The 23,027-nt window shown below is 39.5% G+C and overlaps 1 long non-coding RNA gene across 1 annotated transcript; it reads left to right on the top strand.

Moving 5' to 3' along the window:
* Positions 1-682: 682 nt before the first annotated feature.
* Positions 683-12,826, top strand: LOC128586789 (uncharacterized). Its single transcript, XR_008380297.1, has 2 exons — positions 683-824; positions 11,792-12,826. It is a non-coding gene; the product is annotated as an uncharacterized LOC128586789 (long non-coding RNA).
* The last annotated feature ends 10,201 nt before the right edge of the window (positions 12,827-23,027 follow it).

Here is a 23,027-nt window from a genome sequence, read left to right on the forward strand (position 1 = left end):
TCCTCCAAGGCTCTGAAAGTGGTCCTTAACAGTACGTTCACAGGATCATATTTTGTATTATATTGTAATTTTATACTCTTGAAGATAGTCACCAAAATTTTAGACCTCTTAGTCCCTACAAACCTGGTTTTACTTTTGTGAAAAAGAGTATAGACTTTGGAATTAGAAGACCTGGTCCCATAACTACTATCCATTTTACCCTGGGCAGTTAATTCACTCTGGGCTTCATTTTCCTCACTAAGTAAATTGAAGGTAATACCTACAGGCCTGAACTGTTGTGTTCATCAAATGAAATAGTATTTGCAAAAGGGATTGGTAAAACTAGGAAAGTGCTCTGCAAGTTTTTATGAATTAATATTATTATGTCTATAAAGTGCATGAGAGGGAAAGATCAAAAGCAATTCTGAGGCTCTTAGCTAGAAAAGTAGAAACCAGGTTTCTTCCTGGTTTAAGCCATGAGACATTGAAGAAATAAACTAGGAAGCACAGGATCAGAAATCAGAAATTAGAGCAGAGAGGAGGTTGGAGATCATCTAACACACTCTCTTCACTATTTACAGAAATGGAAACCAAGGCCTAGAAGAGCTAAAAGATTTTTCTGAGGCTACCCATCTAATGAATGGCATGATCAGAAGAACTAGATCGTGAAGCTCCAGGTTCTCCTTACTATGCCAAGTACAGTCTTTTAAGATAACAGCATTTTTTCATGGGGGTCTTTCAGAATCCTTACGTGAAAGCTAGAGAAGGCATGGTGCTCTTCCCAGGATTCACATTTCTGTTTTAAAGACTGGATGATGCTGTATGGTTGTTTGCAAGCTTATTAAGTAAGCAAAAATTGTGAAGATTTCACAGAAAGAGTTGCAACTTCTGAAATTAGTGTTAGAATGAGAAATGTGCATGTAAAATTTGAAAGTTGTAGCTCAGTGCTTGTTGCTCAGTGGTTAGGGTGTGGGACACATACACTGAGGCAGACAGGTTCCAACCCAGCCCAGGCCTGCTAAACAACAATGACAACTGCAACAACAAAAATACCTGGGAATTGTGGCAGACGCCTATAGTCCCAGCTACTTGGGAGGCCAAGGCAAGAAAATTGCTTAAGCCTAAGAGTTTGAGGTTGAAGTTGTAACAATATGGTTACTCTTCAAGCTGAGTAAGTTGCTCAATTGCTTTATCTGAAAAAGGAGAAAAATAAAATTACGTGTTTTCTCTGGAATTCACCTACTTCATTTACATTCCATCAGTTATTCTATCATTTCTGTGATGTAGGAAATAGAATGGTGCTGTTATCCTCATTTCACTAACAGTAAACAATACAAGAAAGGCTTATTTTTTTAATTGACACGTACATATTTATGGGGTACAGCTGGATGTTTTACATATATATATTATATACTGATGAAGTAAGGATATTTAGGGTATCCAGTTCATGCATTTATTTCTTTGTGGTAAGAACAATCAGAAGCCTCTCTTGTGGCTGTGTAACATACAGTACCTTAATGTTAACCATCATCAACCCTACTGTGTAATAAAATACCAGAACTTACTCCTATCTAATAGCCCCTTTGTACCCCATTGACTGACCTCTGCCTATTGTCCCTTCTGCTTTCCCCTTTCCAGTCTCTGATAGCCACTGTTCTCTCTGCTGTTAGTATATAAAATTTTTTAAAAATTAGATTCCACACAAGAGTGAGATCATATGATATCTGTCTTTCTGTGTCTGGTATTTCACTTAACATGATGTCTGGCTTCATTAATATCACAAATCAGAGTATTTTAATTTTTTTTATTTTTTCGTTTTCTTTATCCATTCATTCATTGTTGGACATTTGGGTTGATTTCGTATCTTGACTATTATAAATAGTGCTGCAATAAACATGGGAGTGCAGATAACACTTCAACATACAGATTTCATTTCCTTCGAATATATACCCAGCAGTGGGATTTCTAGCTCATACAGTAGTTCTATTAATATTTTCTATTTTTTTAGGAGTCTCCGTACTGTCTCCCATAGCAGTTCTACTAATTAATAATCCTACCACAATGTATTAAGTGTCCCTTTTCTCCATTTCCTTGCCAGCACTTGTTTTCTTTTGTCAGGTGGTATCTCATTATGGTTTTGATTTGCATTTCCCTGATGATTAGTGATGTTGAGCATTTTTTCATGTATGTGTTGGCCGTTTGTATGTCTTTTGAGAAATGTCTATTAACTCATTGTGTGTATTTTATTTATTTCTTTATTTTGAGACAGTTTTATTCTGTTGCCTTGGGGTTGAGTGCTGTAGCATCGCTCATAGCAACCTCAAACTCTTTGGAATCAAGTGATCCTCCTGCTCAGCTTCCTGAGTAACTGGGACTACAGGTGCCTGCCATGACGACCAGCTAATTTTTCTATTTTTAGTAGGGATGGGATCTCACTCTTGCTCAGGCTGGTTACCTGAGCTCAAGCAACTCACCTATCTTGGCTTCCCAGAGTGCTAGGATTACGGGTGTGAGCCACCATGCCTATCCCAATAAGTCTTTTGCTTATTTTTTTTAGTAGACATTTTTTGTTGTTGAATTCAGTTCTTTATATATTCCAGGTATTGGCCTCTTGTTAGATGAATAGTTTGCATATAGATTATAGATTGCTTTGGTTGGTATGGCCATTTTAACAGTATTATACTTCCAATGCATGGACATGGGCTATCTTTCCATTTTTATCTTCTCCAATTTATTTCATTAGTGTTTTATAGTTTTCAGTGTAGAAATCTTTCAACTCTTGGTTAAGTTGATTCCTAAGTATCTTATTTCTTTTGTAGCTATTGTAAATAGAATTTTTTTTTTTTTTTAGAGATAGAGTCTCACTTTGTCGCCCTCAGTAGAGTGCCATGGCGTCACAGCTTCCAGCAACCTCAAACTCTTGGATTTAAGTGATTCTCTTGTCTCAGTCTCCCAAGTAGCTGAAACTACAGGTGCCTGCCACAACGTCCAGCTATTTTTAGAGACGAGGTCTCACTCTGGCTCAGGCTGGTCTCAAACCCGTGAGCTCAACCAGTCCACCTACCTCAGCCTCCCAGAGTTTTAGGATTACAAGCGTGAGCCACTGTGCCTGGCGGAAAATGAAATTTGCTTTTAAACTATGTGTGAAAATAGGGTTGACTAAACAAACACCTAGAATAAAAGAGATAAACATTCTTCCTGTACATTGAGGGTTTTCTCATTCAGAACATCTTCATCTAATTTCATGTTATATGTCACGTGTCGTCCTGCTGCTTCCCAAGGCCTATGTCTGGGTCTAGGATGAATTTGCTGCTCTTTGAAGAAAGGCTAACTTAGTTTTTAGTGAGATGCACTCCAAGACCCTTCACTTTACATTTCTAAGCAGCTCTCCTGGCTCCATTTCATCCCTTCACTTATCTCACCAGTGGCACAAGATTAGCATCCTAATCAGTTGCTGCTCAGGCTCTCTGTTGGCATGAGATGATTTGGCCAAAACAGTTTGGTAGAAAACAAATTGTTTGCAATAAAAATTTCTTCAACATGAGAAACCAGTTAAAAATTACTAATGACTACTTTTGTGTGTGTTTCTTCTTTTTGGTGATCAGTGATTTGCTTTATGACTTCTTTGGGACTTTGAGAATTTTTTGTGTGTGTGCAGGTATATAAATATATGTTTTTAAAGAAATATTGTACGTATTTTTACTATATTTTTAAATATATGCAATGACTTGATAGTAGGGGACATTTACATTGTTTCTTTTGTTTGTTTTGAGATAAAGTCTCACTCTGTTGACCCAGGCCAGAGTGCCACAGAGTCAGCCTAGCTCACAGTAACCTCTAACGTCTGAGTTCAGGCGATCCTCCTGCCTCAGCCTCCTGAGTAGCTGGGACTACAGGCACTCACCACAATGCCCAGCTAATTTTTTTTCTATTTTTTCTATTATTAGTAGAGATGGGGTCTCACTCTTGATCAAGCCATCATGCTGGCCTACATGGTTTCTTAATAATTTTCTAAAAATTAGTTTAAAAAGCATAAAATTTAGAAACATACCTTAAAAATCATAATAAACTTTCAGTAATGTTAAATACTTTCTTCCTTTTCTTTTTTTCTGAGATAGAATCTCACTGTCGCCCTTTGTAGAGTGTCGACGTGGCATCAGAGCTCACAGCAACCTCAAATTCCTGGGCTCAAGCAATCCTCTTGCCTCAGCCTCCCAAGTAGCTGGGACTACAGGCGCCTTCCCCAACACTCGGCTAGTTTTTTCTATTTTTAGTAGAGATGGAGGTCTTGCTCTTGCTCTTGCTCAGGCTGGTCTAGAACTCCTGAGCTCAGGCCAGGCACCTGCTGCGCAGCCTCCCAGAGTTCCAGGATTGCAAGTGTGAGCCACTCTGCCCAGCCTGCTTAAAGACAAAACAACCTATATGGAAAACAAGTAACTGAGGATATTTCTTTCTTTTTTTTTTTTTTTGTTAATATTTATTTATTTATTCATTCATTTATTTATTATTTTTTTATTGTTAACTCATAGCTGTGTACATTAGTGCGAAGAAGGGGTACAATGTGCTGGTTTCACATACAATCTGAAATATTCTCGTCAAACTGTTCAAGGTAGCCTTCATGGCATTTTCTTAGTTATTGTATGTAGACATTTCTTTTTGGCCTAATCCTATTCTAGCCTCTAATCTATTTGTTTTCAACCAGATTGCCTGAGGGTTTCTTTATGGTAATCCAGTTCCCAGACCTCACTCCTTTTTGTGGTCAGTTCTAATATGCTCACTTCATTCTGATACTTCTTGGCTCCTGCTCCCTGTCTCCTCCTACCGGGATGGTTTTGACATCATGTCTGTTTAGGATCTTCCCTAGAAAGCATTCCTTTTAGACATGGTTCTACCTATTTGCCAGAACTATTTTCTTCCTTGTCCCTGGCTACTAAAGTTTTACTCCTGAGCACCTTCCCTTCCTCTCTTCCTCCCTTCCTTTTTTCTATCCTTAATAAAGCCTTTAAAAATATGGAGACGTTACATCTTTTGTATTAACCTGGATTGAGTTGGAACATATTCTTCATGGTAAAGCATCACAAGAATGTAGAGGCAAGAAAACAATGTACTGAATTCTAATATGAAGGCAGCAGATGATCTAATACAAGGTGGAGGATAGGGGAATGAGGGAGCTGGTGTAGGGGAGGAGGTAGGGGGATGGGGTCACGATGTATGGAACACTTCTTGAGGGCAGGACACAATTATAAGAGGGACTTTAACCAGCAAATGCAGTCAGTGTAACCTAGTTCTTTGTGCCCTCAAAGAATCCCAAACAATAAAAAAAAAGTGTTTTAGGCAGATTGAGGGGTGGTGTTCAATAATAATAAATTGATGACAGCTAACATTTATGGAATAATTACTGTATGTCAGGCATTGTTCTAAGGACTTTACATGTAGTAACTCATTAACTCCTGAAAAAAATGTTGTATTACTGATGTGCAGTGGCTCATGCCTGTAACCCTAGCACTTTGGGAGGTTGAAGTGGGAGGATTCTTTGAGGCTAGGAGTTTGAGACCAGCCTGAGCAAAAACAAACCAGACCCTGTCTCTACAAAAAGATAGAAAAGTTAGGCAGATGTGGTAGGACATGTCTGTAGTCCCAACTACAGGCTGAGGCAGGAGGATCACTTGAGCCCAGGAGTTTGAAATTGTATTGAGTAGTGATGAAGCCTCTGTGGTATAGCCTGGGTGACAGAGACCCTGAGTGTTACCAAAAAAAAAAAAAAACTATAAATTAGGGACTATTGTAGTCCACATTTTACAGACAGATACAGATAAAGGTTAAGTAACTTACCCAAGATCACATAGTATTGTCTTGAGTCATCAGGAAGTAGTCATCCCTTAGTTCTCACCAAAAATACGTGAGTAGAAATTGTCATTTATAACTGTTAATACCATAGGAGACTAATATATAGAATTTGAAGCCATCTTGACTTAGAAGAATCCTATTGTAGGTTCTTCTTACCCTTCATAGAGCTAAACAAGTACTGTGAAAGCATTTGATCCCAAAGCTGCCTTTGAAACCAGGAGTACATTGAACTACCTCCTGCTTATCTGTATTTGGGGTAGTTGTGAGTCTCTAGGTGGCCAAGCTGAGGGAAGAGGCATGTCCCTAAGGATATGTTTTTTTAATAGCTTAATTTTAAGATCACCTCTTTCTAGGATATTCTGGGTATCCTGGCACCCATAGTCCATGCTATGAGATCTTGCATTATGAGAAGTTGGGCTTTATGACCCTCACACAACAGCAGCAGACAGAATTACTCAACAGCTGTCTATCAAGCTTACTGTGACTTAGGAGGAGAGTGCATGAAGCAAAGGCAGCCTCTTAGATCACAATGACTAGCTTTAATCACTGGGGAGCCAGATCTGGGTGTTCTATCCAGACCTTGCTACCACTCACTTGTGAGCAAGATGAGGCTTAAATAAAGCAGAGAACTCAATTTGAGAACCCCAAATCTGCTGTAATGCCCTGTTCCACATAGTACTTCTGATGCCAGTATCTAGGAGAGGTCCAGGAGATACCAAAGCTACTTCTGAGCTGCAAATTAATAGAGTGAAGCTTTCCTTCCCTCCATCTTACCTTTTGCACTAATCATGGGTTCAGATGTTATGCCAGTTACTATACTCTGATATGATTACCTTTTTAAAAAAATTTTTTTGAGACATTCTCACTCTGTAGCCCAGGTTAGAGTGCTTTGGCAGTAGCTTATAGCAGAGTTAAAATATGAATTTTATATATTCATTTTTGGTTCTCCAGGAATAGGCAGCCTGGGTGTTCTGTCCAGACCTTGCTACCACACCTGGGTTCAGAGATCCTTTTGCTTCAGCCTCCCCAAGTAACTGGACTACAGATCACCAAAACACTGGCTAATTTTTTTTTTTCTATTTTTAGTAGAGACACAGTCTTACACAGGCTGATTCTTACACAGGCTGGTCTCTTGAGCTCAAGGATCCTTCCACCTTGGCTTCCCAGAATGCTAGGATTCTCTTTTTACGGTTGTAGAATAAGGTCGTACCCATGTGCTTAGGGTGTAAAGGTTTCCCTAAGTAAGGTAGCTCTTGTCATTATCAGTTAGAAAAACTTAGAACATGGAACAAATGGAAGGTGACACTTCTGGATATATGTTTTTAGAATCTGGACATAAAGCAGTTAGGAATTATTAAGGGCCATCCTCACTGATAGGGGTAAATGGCTTCTGCCACAGGGCTGCCTATTCCTGGAGAACCAAAAATGGATATGTAAAATTCATATTTTATAAATCTATCTGTTAATCAGCGCATCATCAACTTACCGAGGAACTTCAGTCAAGGATTTAATCTAAATCAAGGATCCAAACTGCAAAGGCTTAAAGAACTAGCAAATGTTTATCAGCCTAACATAAGTTAATAAGGAATAATGAGCAGTGTGGGGCAAAAAAGTCCCATATCCTTGGAGGCATCCAAATTCAAACATTTAAAATATCCCACATGGGCCAGGCAGGGTGGCTCATGCCTGTAATCCTAGCACTCTGGGAGGCAAAGGTGAGTGGATGGCTTGAGCTCAGGAGTTTGAGACCAGCCTGAGCAGGATTGAGACCCCGTCTCTACTAAAAATAGAAAAACTAGCCAGGCGTTGTGGTGGGCACCTGTACTCCCAGCTACTTGGGAGGTTGAGGCAAGAGGATCACTTGAGCCCGAGAGTCTGAGGTTGCTGTGAGCTATGACATCATGGCTCTCTAGCCTGGGGCACCAGAGTGAGACTTTGTCTCAAAAAAATAAGTATACTGTATGAAGCACATTTCCTTATACAATACTAACTGCAGTCCAAATTTGCTTGACATTTCTACATATGCATTATTCATTAATTCAGAAGAAAAATAATAGTAGAATTCTTAACATTTCTAACATTTTATTTTTGATCAACATTATAAAACATATATAAATGAAGAAAATTGTGTGAGGGTTAGGAAGAGAAGGATGAGCAGGCAGAAGGGGGAGTAGGGTGGACTAGACATTGCAGCAGACCAGGCTGTTCCTGTATGGTCTCTGCTACAGTGTTTAACAAATAGCCCCAAAGTGGAGTTCTTCCTCTCTGAGTCCTTGGGGGTACCAGTGTGATTTATAAAAAATGCCCAAGGCAAAGTTCAATCTCAGAACAAGGGTCATCAAAATAAGATTTAGCAAACCTCTCCCTACATGGAGATTCTCTGTTTTCACCTTTGCTAGATCTGGATTCAAGTTTAAGAGACCTGATGGATTCCCCTACAGCTTCAGAATTGTCCCCTATTCCAGACCCATGGTTCCATTTTAGTCACCATGACCACAGTGACTGAAATGGCCCACTTCATCCTTTGCACTAGATGGTCTTCAGCCCCAGACTTCACCATTAAATGGACTAGTTCTTTTCTCTCTAGCTCTCACAGTCTGAGATGGAGGCCTTTAATTTCACTGTGCTTTGGGAGAGCCCTCTTTAAAGTTTTACAGATGTACCTATAATGTGATAGCAAGAAAGGAACAGGAAAATCTTGTAGTAGAGGAATACCTTTTGTTCTATGCTTCCTACCCTCTGGATAGCTGGTCTACTCAGTTATCTCAAAACCAAAGTATAATAACTCATCAACTTCAGAATACACCATTCTACTGTAGTCTTTGTTTTTACTACTTCCTGACTGCTTATACACCTCACTACCTTGTCTCATGTACACTGGGCCATAGCCATAGCAGGAACTGAATTTGGAGAAATTACGTGACCACACAAGAGGACAGTAAGAGGCACAGAACAAATTGCAAATGGGTAACACACATCAGAGTGGCCAGGTAGAGGACTAGGTATGACCCTCATCTCATGCTCCCATCAGGCCCAGATGGGCTACATAATAGGTTTTTGCTTCTGTTTTCAATTGAAAGATTAGTAGGCCAGGCCCAGTGGTTCACACCTGTAATCCCAACACTTTGAAGGGTCTACGCAGGTGGATTGCTTGAGCTCAGGAGTTGGAGATCAGCCTGAGCAAGAGTGAGACCCCACCTCTACTAAATAGAAAAAAACTAGCTGGGCATGGTGGGCACCTGTAGTCCCAGCTACTCAGGAGACTGAGGCAAAAGGATCCTTTGAACCCAGGGAGTTTGTTGTTGCTATGAGCTACAATGATGCCATGGCACTCTACCCAGGCTGACAGAATGAGACTAGGTCTCAAAAAAAAAAAAAAAAGATGAGTCAGTCTAGGAGCCTTCTGACTGCATTGTATGTATCCCCTTTGTTTCACTAGTCACTCTTTTGATCAACCCAGACAAAACCACATTGTGCATGGAACTGCCCAAGTGTGCTTTAACCATGACAGGAGAGTATGTAATTCAGGCTACAGTAGCTACCAAGATCACTTGGAGAATCTAGTAGAATGAGAGAGGTATGAACTTCAGGAGGTATTGGAAGAACTCCCGGTCACTGCAACTGTGCTTCTTAAACAAAGGCTTTCTACCAAGAACCTAGAGCACTCCCATTCTATCCCCCCAAATTTACAGGGGTGTGACTAAGTTACTCTTTTTTTTTTTTTTTTGAGACAGGGTCTCCCTCTGTCATCCTGGCTAGAGTGCAGTAGCATCATCATAGCTCCTAGCAATCTCAAGTTCCAGCAATCCTCCTGCCTCAGCCTCCTGAGTAGCTGGGACTACAAGCATGCAACACCATGTCCTGCTAATTTTTCTGTTTTTTATGGAGATGGGTTCTCATTCTTGCTTAGGCTGGTCTGGAACTCCTGGCCTCAGGCAATTTTCCTACCTTGGACTCCCAGAATGCTAGGATTACATGTAGGTATGAGCCATCCTGCCTGGGCACTAAATTATGCTTAGTCATAAACTGGGCAATTTTTAGCTTATAACATTATAAGATCTAAACCTAGGTCTACTTAATTTGTAGCCCGTGTTCTTAATGCAGGCTATTTTTATTCCTTTATTTTGTTAAAAATGCTGAGGTCATAGAGAAGGGTGGGCATGAGGAGGACTATGAGAGGCAGGAGAATGCAGGGCTGTTTTATAGTCCAATCCTGAACCTTCAGCCTTTGTGCACGAGGTTTCCCCTTCGTAGAACATACTTTCTTCTACTTGGTTAGCTGTTTATACAATAACACGGAGATGGAAAAGAGGCAGGTAGACTAGCAGGGGAACAGTTTTAGTAATTCTATTACATGATTTAAACCTCTTCTTGATTCAATTTTTACTTTCCTCCTAATTAATGTGAATTAATAAGGTTTCATAATTATATTTACCAAACAAGTTATTTCTACATAATTATCATTTACTTTCTAATAAATGGCTTAGGAAGGCAACCTCCAAATTCAAGTTACATATAAAATGTTTCACTTTCTGTTTCTTTCCCAGGGGTGCATGATTATTCTAGAAAAAGAATTGGCTTCCAAATTAAGTTCTTTACTTTGCCCTATCTTCCAGAAGACCTATCTCTTTTTTTTTAACACTGAATATTCATAAGCTTTACCAATCCATGGAAAGGATTCTGAATCTAGGCTATTAGTGGGTCTGCTGAAGTTTTTTTTGTTTTTATTATTATTATTATTATTTATTTATTTATTTTTTGGTCTGCTGAAGTTTTAGGGACCTCAAACAAAAATGTATACAATCTTTGTACTTTATAATTCAGGCATTCTAAACTCCTAATGTGTTTTCTACTATTAAGAATGCAGGCCAGGAACAATGATTCACACCTGTAATTCCAGCACTTTGGGAGTCTGAGGCAGGAGTATTGAGACCAGCCTGAACAACATAGTGAGACACTGTCTATAAAAAAAAAAAAAATTAATGAAATATGATGCCTCACTTGTCATCCCAGCTATTCCAGAGGTTGAGCCAGAGGGGTCTCTGGAGCTCAGGAGTTCAGCATTACAGTGAGCTATGATCATGCCACTGCACTCCAGTCTGGGTGACAGAGCAAAACCTTGTCTCTTAAAAAAAAAAAAAAAAAATTCATAAAATTCAGAAATTATGTTAAAGAGTATTGGATAGCCATATTAACATTATGTGATCTATTTTATACATTCTCCATGTAGAAACTTTTTTCTCAGGTTAGCAAAGCAATTTTTTTCTTTTCTTAGGAGAGGGGAAGAAAACAGCATATGTTAACAGAGATAAGAGGCAGGGCATGGTGGCTCGTGGCTTTAATTCTAGCACCCTAGAAGGCCGAGGCAGGTAGATTGCTTGAACTCAGGAGTTCTAGACCAAACTGAACCAGAGTGAGACCCTCATCTGTACTAAAAAAGAAAAACTACCTAACAAATGCAAACATTTTAACCTAATGTTTGTACCCTCTTAAGGAAACAATACGTAAATATGAACTAAAACAGAAAAACTAGCTGGATGATATGGTGGGAGGCAGAGGCAAGAGGATGGCTTGAGCAGAGGCAAGAGGATGGCTTGAGCCCAAGAATTTAAGGTTGCTTTAAGTTTCGACACCAAGGCACTCTAGCGAGACTCTTTGTCAAATATAAATAAGTAAAAATAAGGTGGATAAGACAGGCCTAATGCCCAAAGATTGATTTTCTGTCTGTACATTGGAAAGAAATTTTGTATTAGTGTTTGGCATGACTTCAGCAACTTGAAAAGTTAACCTTTCTAAAATAATTTCTACTGGGAATTGGGACATTCTTTTCAAGAAGATTATTGTCTACACTATTTCAGAGAGTTTACAGGACAATTTAACTCACTAAAGAACATTTTCCACCTCTCAGTTATCCAGTACAACTGTAATACAATTCCTTTTATCCCTTATCTTTTTGTTTTTGTAGATTGGAAGGTATCCCAAATAAAGGTCCTCAGAAATGGAGGCACACGTAGATGACGGCTAAGGACATGCTCACGAAGGCAAGTCTGTAGGCAGCTGGTTATTCAGTCTTTCTCTTCGGCCTCTCTCTCTTGGCATTCTACCTTCATCTGGAAAAAAATTTAAAAGCAAGTTACTCTATAGGCCCTCACTCAAGCGCCTGACTTCCCTGGGAAGTTTGATTCTCGCATTCAAAATACATGTGGAATTTGGTTCAGTTAAATTTTATGACACCAGAATTGTTGTAAAGCAATAAATTATTATTGTGTAATTTGTTTCTGTTTGTTATCTTAAATATTAGTGATTTCTGTTTTTAACTTCGAGGGAAAACAATAGGCTATTAACTTTTCTTAACCTTCGATGCAGAGCTCCAGCTGAGCTAGCAAAGGACATTGCTGCAAAGAAAAACTGTCTATTTTTTTCTTTAACAATTTAACTTTCTTTTATCCTTGAAAATGTATCACTATAAATGTTTTACAATCAGGGCTGTTTCTTTTCTGCATCATACAGATTGATTTGTATAGATGTACATGCATGGCTATTAAATATATGTTGTTATAAAGTGGTGGGTGTCAGTACAATGATGTTACTAATAAATAGCAGCTAACAGAGCACATCCTCTGTGCCAGGCACTGTTGTAAGCATTTTACATAGAGTTGCTCAATGTAAAACCACTTTTATCTGGTTGTCTTTATTTTTCTGGCAAAACTCTTAAGAATCTATGCTATAATAAATTCCACAAATCAGCCTTTACCTCCCCAGCAAGAATAGCTAGAATTCCAAGTTTTTCTATTTATTAATTTGAGTCTCAGAGGCTGTCAACTTTTTAGATTCATGCTGTTGGCAAAGTTTGATCTGAATACACAGCAAGTATCTGCTTTGTTTATCTTAGAATATAAAGTAGTAAACAAAATGTAAGATAACTTTGTGCTTAGTATAAGCCCTTAATGTTAGCTTCACTGAAATAGGAGATGCAATAAAAATATTGATTTGAAGTCTGCTCTGCCTTTTATCATTTTTCAGAAAAATGTTGATCAGAAACAGCCTCTCAGCAAATATATGTGTGTAAATATACTCCTTTATCCCTGTTATATAATAAAGACTAATGGATTGTTTCAACTTAGGAAGCTAACCTTGTCTCTACAATAGTTTTCCTCCTGATATAGACCTTATTTCTCTGTTCTTAAAAAGGCATGTAGTCTCATACAATTATGCAACTTCACTATTTAGTGGTTGCATATATAAAAAGAATATGTATGTGTACTTAATATGTGTAAGAGAAGAAGGTTGCTAAAAATGTCAGTAGACAAACTTAGGACCTGACTTTTTAATAATAAATAGAGTTAATGCATTTTCTTTTAGCGTACTGGAGGTATTTTTGCCAATGAGTAGTAATTCTCAGATTCAGGAGATGGAGGATAATCTGGCTTTGTTTATTTTAGAATTATTAAAACTCTAGCCTAGAATCAACTGTAAAAAATGCTGTTCTATCAACTAAGCTCTTTGCTTAACTATTATTAATCACACTTCTACTATTTCAAAGGGGAGTATAGATATTGACCACTTATTGTTCAGTTTTGGCCCATTCATTTTAACTACACTGCTGTACATCATGGATTCCACAAGGATGTGGTAATCAAAGTGTAGGTCTTCAGCCATTTCACTTAGTTCATCCATATATTCCCTCATTCAGTCCATGTTTATTGAATCCTATCATGTGTAGTTCAGGTGCTCCAGTCTTACCCAACATTGGACTACTAATTAGTAACATTTTTATAATTAAATTCCATTTTTTTTTTTTTTTTTTTTGGAGACAGACTCTCATGCTGTCGTCCTGGATAGAGTGCTGGGTGTCAGCTCACAGCAACCTCCAACTCCTGGGTGTACGTGACTCTCAACAGCCTCCCAAGTAACTGGGACCACAGGCACCCACCACAACGCCCGGCTATTTTTTTGTTGCAGTTGTCATTGTTGTTCTAGCTGGCCCAGGCCGGGTTCAAACCCACCAGCTTCATTGTATGTAGCTGGCGCCCTACCAATTGAGATATGGACACCGCCTAAATTCTATTTTTAACTTATTCCTTTACATGGAAAAGATTGGAAAGGTACAATATGCAGTGAAAAGGAAATCTTGCACCCCAGTTCCCTTGCCATTCACCTCCCTTCCACCGTCAATAATTTGTTTCCTTTCAGAGATACTCTATGTATATTAAGTATGTACACACATATATTTTTATATATGCTAGTAGCATTCTGTATATACTATTCTGCACCTCTTTCTTTTTTCATGAAACAGTTTCTAATGGCTAAGATTTTATTGCCTCTTTGGCACATAATTTTAATATCATAACCAACACATTTCAATATTGAAATGCTAGTTTAAAAAAAGATGTCCCAGAAAATACCCTGAAATAATATCCCCCAAATCAATAAGGCTAGCATTTATTTCAGAGTCACAGTGTTATCACAAACTTTTACCTTTTATAAAAAAGAGTTCTAAAACTAGTTACAAACAATACATACAATGAAACGACCAAAACACAACCAGAAAAAAGCAATTAAAAGAGTAATAACAGATACAAGGGCTGGGGCCTGTAGCTCCACCTGTAATCCTAGCATTCTGGGAGGCTGACGCGGGTGGATTGCTTGAGCTCACTGAGTTTGACACCAGCCTGAGCAAGAGCAAGACCCTGTCTCTACTACAAATAGCCAGTTGTTGTGGCAGATCCCTATAGTCTCACCTACTTGGGAGGCTGAGGCAAGGGGATCTCTTGAACCCAAGAGTTTGAGGTTGCTGTGAGCTCTGATGCCACAGCACTCTACCTAGGGTGACAAAGTGAAACTCTATCTCAAAGAAAAAATAAAAGCTCAGAAAAGAATAAAGGCTCAGAAAGAGGTAAAGGGGCAATAAATAATGGGAAGATGTGCATGCGCGTCGTCGTTCCTTATGTGGCCAGTGTGTTACAAGTTGTTGTTTAGAATGATCAACTACCAACAATAGCCTGCTTAGTCACTAAGTGAGAGCCTGGTTTAGTTTTTCCTCTAATGGGCTGTACAGAGGCCAGACATAACTTATGCCTTAATACCTGTAATCCAAGCACTTTGGGAGGCCCAGGCAGGAGAAATTGAGGCCAGGAGTGTGAGACACTTTGTTTCTACAAAAACTGAAAAACAACTAGCTGGCCATGTGGTAGCATATGCCTGTAGTCCCAGCTATTTGGGAGGCTGAAAGTGGGAGGATCATTTGAGCCCAGGAAGTCAAGGTAAGCAACTCTATGCAAATAACCTAACCTCAATTATTCCCTTATAGCAATACAAGTAGACTAAGATAAGGTACTCCAGAATCCAGACCCTAAAATGATTCACTGTTAGATTTTATTTTCATTTATTTATTTATTTATTTTTGAGACAGAGTCTCACTTTGTCACCCTCGGTACAGTGCCATGGTTTCACAGCTCACAAGCAACCTCAAACTCCTGGGCTCAAGTGATCCTCTTGCTTCAGCCTACCCAGTAGCTGGGACTACAGGTACCTGCCACAACTCTGGCTAGTTTTAGAGATGGGATCTCATTCTAGCTCAGGCTGGTGTCAAACTCTTGAGCTCAAGCAATCCACCCACCTTGTCCTCCCAGAGTGCTAGGATTATAGGTGTGAACCACTGTACTCGGGCTCACTGGTAGATTTTAGATTCAAAAAGCAAAACAAAATCATAAAATAATTTGTAGATAGGCCAGAGGAATACTGTAAAATAAAGGACATTAAATGAAAGTTTTAGTCTGGGACCTCTATGTGAAAAAAAGAAAAAGCTTTGAATCTCCTTGAATCTGGAGGGCACCTTATAAAACAGATTTCGTCAAAAATAATGAGGCACTTGAGGTGTCTCAAAAAGAAAAAATTGTGAAAAATGGAAAAATGGGCAAAAGAAAGGAATATACATTTAACAATGACAACAAAATAAAGGTACATGATCAAAACAAAATATAAAAATACATTCAGTAATTATGAAGGCATATGACAGGGGTTTCTCTAAATTATAAAGCCCAGTACCTCAAGAGTTTTTCACATATTGGCAACAGCGTCTTTTTAATAAACTATAAAATCCAACACCTCAAAGGTATCTGTAAGCCAGCACTCTCTGACATTGCTAGTGGGACTGATTTTAGCTATGAGAATTGATCCATAGGAAATAATCATATTAAGCTGGGCTTGGTGGCTCAGGCCTGTAATCCCAGCACTCTGGGAGGCTGAGCTAGGTAGATTGCTTGAACTCTCGAGTTCCAGACCAGCCTGAGCAAGAGCAAGACCCCATCTCTACTACATATAGCCAGGAATTGTGGTGGGTGCCTTCAGTCCCAGCTGCTGAGGAGGCTGAGGCAAGAGAATGGCTTGAGCCCAAGAGTTTGAGGTTGCTGTGAGGTATAATGACATAGCACTCTGTACCCAGGGCGACAAAGCGAGACTGTCTCAAAAAAAAGGAAATAATATTTTTGTACAAGTTTGTTCACTGCAGTGTTATTAATAATAAAGACTATGAATAACCTAGATAGCAAACAATAATAGATGAGTTAATATGTAGTATTTTCAAATAATGGGTTACAAATGCAGCCATGAAAAGCAATCATGCTTTAAGTGAATATGGGGAAATGTTTACAAGGTATTGTTTAATAAAGAATAAAGGTTTCAAAATACTAAATACAGGCTTGGTACCTGTAGCTCAGCAGCTAGGGCACCAGTCACATACACTGGAGCTGCCGGGTTCAAATCCAGCCTGGGCCTGCCAAACAACAATGACAACTACAACCAAAAAATAGCCGGCATTGTGGTGGGCACCTGTAGTCCCAGCTACTTGGGAGGCTGAGGCAAGAGAATCACTTAAGCCCAAGAGTTTGAGGTTGCTGTGAGCTGTGACACTGTGGCACTCTACCCAGGGTGACATAATGAGACTCTTATCTCAAAAAAAATTAAAAAAAAAAACTAAGTACAAAGTGATCTCAATTGTATTTTTTAATTTGCACAAAAATATGGGGACAAAAGTACTATTAGAAGAGTATAACTCAAAATTTTAAGGATATTTATCCTTTAATAGTAAGATTATAGGGTAGTATTTATTTTCTTCTTTGTATCTTTATTTTGGACTTTTAAAAGTAATTTTAAAGGGTGCTGTGACTACCTGAAAAAAAGAGCAATATTCTACAGAGAACTATTTTGTTTTAAGCATCTGTGGTAAGTAACTTCTTTTTTAAACTGGGAATGATTAAGCATTCCATGTAACAACACAGATGAAAAAGGGGAGAGTTTGTTGAAAGAAATCATAAAATATTCAGGTTGAAGTAATTTAGTCTTACCCCCTTTGTTTTACAGATGAAAAAGTTCAGGTTTATCCAAAGCCATACAGGTAGTGTTTAGAATCCAAACAATAATTCGATTTTCTAGTTCCCCAAATCTTTAGCTCATCTGTCTTCCTTTCTACTTATGTATAATGCAGTATCTGGCAAGTAGAGTTCTTCTTAACTCTGAAAAAAGACATGGAAACATTTTAGCATTAAAAAAAAGCTATGTCTTAAATAACATGGCTTTTCTTCCTTCTTTGAATTGGCATTTGCCAAAAAAAAAAAAAATACACACTTTATGGTTATTTTCAGATTAGCACATTTGAAATAAAGCTGCTACATACAACTTCATGATGATAATTTAAATATCCCTCTCTTTTTAACATCCTCCTTTTTCTTCCTGCCAGTGCTGTTAACCTCCCCGAAGACTGATTATAAGAAGTAAAAATTAAAATAACTTTCCATAGGCCTGGCTAGAATTTGGTTTATTGATGTCTGATATCAGGAATGTTTGATGTAGGCTGAGCATGGTGGCTCACACCTGTAATCCCAGCACTCTGGGAGACTGAGGCAGGTGGATTGCTTGAGCTCAGGAGTTTGAAACCAACCTGAGCCAGAGCAAGACCCCATCTCTACTAAAAATAGAAAATCTAGCCAGGCATGGTGGCAGACACCTGTAGTCCCAGCTACTAGGGAGGCTGAGGCAAGAGGATTGCTTGAGTCCAAAAGACTGAGGTTGCTATGAGCTATGATGATGCCACTGCACTCTACCCAGGACAACAGAATGAAACTCTGCCTCGGGGGAAAAAAAGAAATTTTGTAATTTCGAAAAGTAATGCTGTAATTTTGATCAATAAACAAAACGGTTGTCAAAAAATGTGATGCATCTGTTACTAGAAAGGTAATGTTGTACATTTTTGTTCATACATTTAGATATTCAACCAATATTTATTGAGTTCCTACCTTGAGATTAATTCTTTGTTGTCCCTGGGTATAAAAGAGCAATTGAAAGAGAACTAAATTCTCACTATTGAAGTTCAGTCTATTATATAATGGTCTCTGCTAAATTATAGATTTAAGGCAGGAATCGGGTCTTATTCATCAGTATAGGGAATATAGTAGGTTTTCTTTGAATATTTGTAGACTAAATGAGTGAATTTTACCAGGGGTCTCTTTTTCATAAACTAAGAAGTGGTTTTTTATTACTGTGGACATACACTTACTTACAAGGGTTTGAGAAGTAACATGGACTAAGAAGCACTGATATAAACAGGGGAAGACAGTAGCTGTATGTGACCTGTGTTCTCACATGGCTCTGGCATCTGTGCAGAATCTGGTAGCCTGTGCTTTGTCACTTTCTAGTAAGTACAGAGACTAGGCACCTGGAGCCTGAGACTCAACCAATCCACAAGTTTTCAGAGCTCTTGAGGGTGGGAGAAAGGAGTCCCAGTACCCTCAGCATTTGGTTTGTTATCACTCCCAGACGGGCTTTAGAGCCCAGTTAATGAGCAGGCACCGTGCTCCTGGAAGAGATACATGAGCTTGCATCTCAAAGGGTATGTACTCTGAAGCTGAAATCATAAACCAGAACATCTGATGTGTATCTCATACACAATGTGGGAGGGAGGACTGCTGACGGAAATGTCACAGGCAGCTGCTTTTAGCACTTGGCTCTCACTGAAGAAGCTTCCCCCTCTGCCACTATGCACCACCCTCTTCCTGCATGAGAGCCATTTAGGGCTCTTTGGTTCTCATCCTGCAGGCGGTGAAATAGGCTGTAAGGTGATATCTGTTACATCAGTATAATTCATGGTTGGTCGATGTGCCTGGTAGGCTAGAGGAGTGACTGGTTTAGCTACCATTTCAATCAGGAAAGAATTGCCCTTGGAAAGAGAACTGTGTGCCCCAAAAGGTTAGGAATATGGCATCTGGTCCCCAATCAAGCACCTTATTAAATGATGTCCCTTGCACAAGTCACTTTTTTCTATAAGTCCTCCAACTGTATAATTAAGCATGTGATCCTGTGTGGATTCATAGTGTGGTTGTGAGAATTCCCTTACTTGGAATTCTTGTGCCCTTATTTTTCCATTGCCCAATCCTTTCCTTTGAATTTAAGTTGAAACATCAATTTCTTGAGGAGATCTTTCCTGATCCTACTTTTCTGATGCTCAAACCCAGGACTAGGAGGCCAGGCTCACTCCTGTAATCCTAGCACTCTAGGAGGCTAAGATGGGAGGATAGCTTGAGCTCAGGAGTTTGAGACCAGCCTGAGCAAGAGTAGGACCTCTCTCTACTAAAAATAGAAAACCTAGCCAGGCATTGTGGTGGGTGCCTTTAGTCTCAGCTACTCAGGAGGCTGAGACAAGAGAATTGCTTAAACCTAGGAGTTTGAGGTGGCTGTAAGCTAGGCTGATGCCATGAGACTGTAACCAGAGCTACAGAGTGAGTTTCTCTCTCTCTTCATCTATCTATCTATAAAATTATTAAATATATAAACATATGTATTATATATATATAATAATGATAGAATAAAAAGACAGGAGTAAGTCCCCAGTTTGTCACTCAGGGGACCTGGCACTTCCATTTTTGCAACCACTGTCACACATAACAGTTGTTCAATGTCCATCTTCCCTGTTAGATTGTAAGTTCTGTTAGGGTAGAAATTATGTCTATCTTTTGCACCTTGAATTTTCACCAAGCATTGTGCTTTGTACACATATTTGGTGCTTGAATGAATGATGAATTACATCTCATAATCTCTTTTGAGATTTCTTTGTGAAAAACCCAATATTGAACTTGTTGTGCCTTCCTAATCACGCTGGCAAGAGTGCAGGCATTGAATTGCAGCCAATGGACTGCTACTTCTGAACAGTTCCTGTGCCTCGGTACTCTGCCTTTCCTATCACCACAATCTAAGTTCTTCTCATCATGGCAAACTGTTCCCAACTCCCTAAGCAATCATTTCTAGGAAGACTGCAGTCTGTATATTTTTTAAATGAAACCAAAAATTCAGCTGGCTTTGAGAGTTGAATGTTGTATTCCTTATCTTTTAATCAATTAAAGGAATCACTAAGTTCCTGTACAAAAGATTTCATGTAACCTGTAACTACATTTGAGAATGAGTTTGCCAACTTCAAACAAATTCTTACCAAAATATCTCTTCTTGTTAACTCTAGCTATTTCTGAAATGTTAATGTGAACTTGAGTATCTAATTGTATCTAGGAACTTTTCAGAATAGATTCATGCCAGTTTCAGGTGTTATTTATTCATTGATTCATTCATCAATTGATTCAACAATTATTAGTGAACACTGAATGTCAAGCACTTCTCTAGATGTTTGGAAATATCGGCAAATAAAACAGATTCTTGTCCTCAAGGAAATAATTATAGAACTGATGTTCTTTTTTTTTTTTTATTTGATTTGATTTTTATTGTTCAAGAACTGATGTTCTATGCTTACCATATTCACTAGACAGTACTCATATATATTCCACTGGTCCGCTCTTTCCTCAGCATCCCTTGCAGTTAGCTTGAGATTGTGTGACTACATCTGGCTAATGGCCTCTGAAGGAAGTGACATGTATGATTTTCAGACTAAGGAAGGTATAAGCTAATGTGCTCCCCTTAGTCCTCTCTCCCCATCACAGCAACCCCAGACGTTGTATGTTCCACATGGGTCAGCTACAAAATATAGTCTGAGTCATCTTTTTATTTTTTTGAGACAGTCTCACCCAGTTGCCCTGAGTAGAGTGCTGTGGCATCATAGCTCACAGCAACCTCAAACCCCTGGGTTCAAGTGATGCTCCTGCCTCAGCCTCCCAAGTAGCTGAGATTACAGGCTTCCACCACAATGCCCAGCTATTTTTTCTATTTTTTGTAGAGACAGGGTCTCATTCTTGCTCAAGTTGGTCTCAAACTCTTGAGCTCAAGGGATCCAGCCACCTCAGCCTCCCAGAGTGCTAGAGTTACAGGCATGAGCCACCACACATGGCCCTCTGAGTCATCTTGATTACCTGAGTCTTAATAGTCCACTTGTCCTGCTGTAACAAAATACCCAAGACTGGGTAATTTACAAATAATAGAAACTTATTTCTCAGTTCTGGAGTCTGGGAAGTCTGGTGGTTGGATGTCTGTTAAGGGTGCTCTTTTCCTTCTAAAACACCACCTTCTTGCTGCATCTTCCAGAGAGTACAAAAGCTGTATCATCACTTCCTGAAGGGCCCACCTCTTAATACTGTTGCACTGAGGATTAAGTTTCAACACAAATTTTGGAGGAGACACAAACATTCAAACCACAGCATTCTATCCCTGATCCCCTTAAATTTATGTCCTTGTTATGTACTCATTCTATCCCAGTAGCTTCAAATGTCTTAACTTGTTCTAGGGTCAACTTTAAAGTCTGAGTCCAAAATTTCATCGAAATCAGATATGGCTGTAATCCAAGGTTACACCTGAGACAAGAGTCCTCTTCAGCTGTGAGCCTGCGAAGTCAAACAAGTTATGTGCTTTCAAAATATTAATACAATGGCAGACAGGCACAGGGTAGACATTTCCATTGTAAAAAGGAGCAATAGGCAAGAAAAAAAGGAATAAAAGGTCCCAAGTAAGTCTGAAAACTGAACAGGAGCCAGGTATGGTGGCTCACACCTATAATCCTAGCACTCTGGGCGGCCGAGTCAGGTGGATTGCCTGGGCTCACAGGTTCAAGACCAGCCTGAGCAAGAGCAGGACCCCCATTTCAAAAAATAGCTGGGTGTTGTGGCACACACCTGTAGTACTGGCTACTTGGGAGGCTGAGGCAAGAGAATCGCTTAAGCTCAAGAGTTTGAGGTTGCTGTGAGCTATGATGCCACAGCACTCTACCAAGGGTGACAAAACAAGACTGTCTCAAAAAAATGCAAAGAAAAGAAAACTGAACAGGGCACACAACATTGAATATTGAAGTTTCAGCAAAACCATCTCCAACTCTATGCCCTACCTTCTGGACACAGCGGGCTGGAAGTTGGGCCCCCAAAACCCAGGATAGCACACATCCATGGCTTCACTGGGCACAGCCCACACTGCAGCTCTTAGAGGTTGGAGTTGAGTGCCTGAAGTTCTTCCAAGTTAGCCCGTACACTGGTGCCTCAGGGATGGTACTTCCCCATGACTTCACTAGATATTGCCCATGTGGGGGCTCTTGGCCATGACCCTGACCTCTCAGCTTTGCCGGAAATTGCCTCATGTAAGCTCTCCGCAGTAGCCCCAGGAGCTCTCTGCCTGGGCCCCAAAGCTTCCTGAGACAGCCTTTGAAATCTAGGTGGAGATAGTAAGGCATCTACAGCTCTTGCACTCTGCACACCTGCAGAGCTGATGCCACCACCGTGCACTACTTGTGCCTTCTGGAGCAGCAGTCTGAGCCGCAGCTGGGGCAGCCAAGGAGTGCTGCACCAGAATGCAGAGAACAGACTGGGCACTTAGTGGGAACTGGACAGCAAGCCTCAAGATCCCACAGGTGTCCCAGGCTCCTTTGAAACAGTTCTGCCTTCAAGGTGTTAGCACTCTGGGAATGGCAGCCTCAAAGATCTCTGAAATGCCTTTCAGGGTCGTACTTCCATTGTCTTCATAAGCAGCATCTGGCTTCCTTCTACCTAGACTTACCTCCTTATCAAATGGTCACTTGCCCATACCCTTGATATTCTTTCCCAAACACACTTTTACAACCCGGCTAGTGATCAAACAAAATTCAAAGGGAGGCTTGAAAAATTCTTGAGTGTACAAAATCAAGGCCTTAAAAGTAATCTAAATCTTGCTTAAACTGTGAATATAAGCAAAACCTAACTTGGGTCATTTGTGATAAATGCTCATGTTTGAGAAATTAAAACTTAACC

This window comes from Nycticebus coucang, chromosome 5 (genome assembly GCF_027406575.1).
Source record: "Nycticebus coucang isolate mNycCou1 chromosome 5, mNycCou1.pri, whole genome shotgun sequence".
In the NCBI taxonomy this organism is placed as follows: domain Eukaryota; kingdom Metazoa; phylum Chordata; class Mammalia; order Primates; family Lorisidae; genus Nycticebus; species Nycticebus coucang.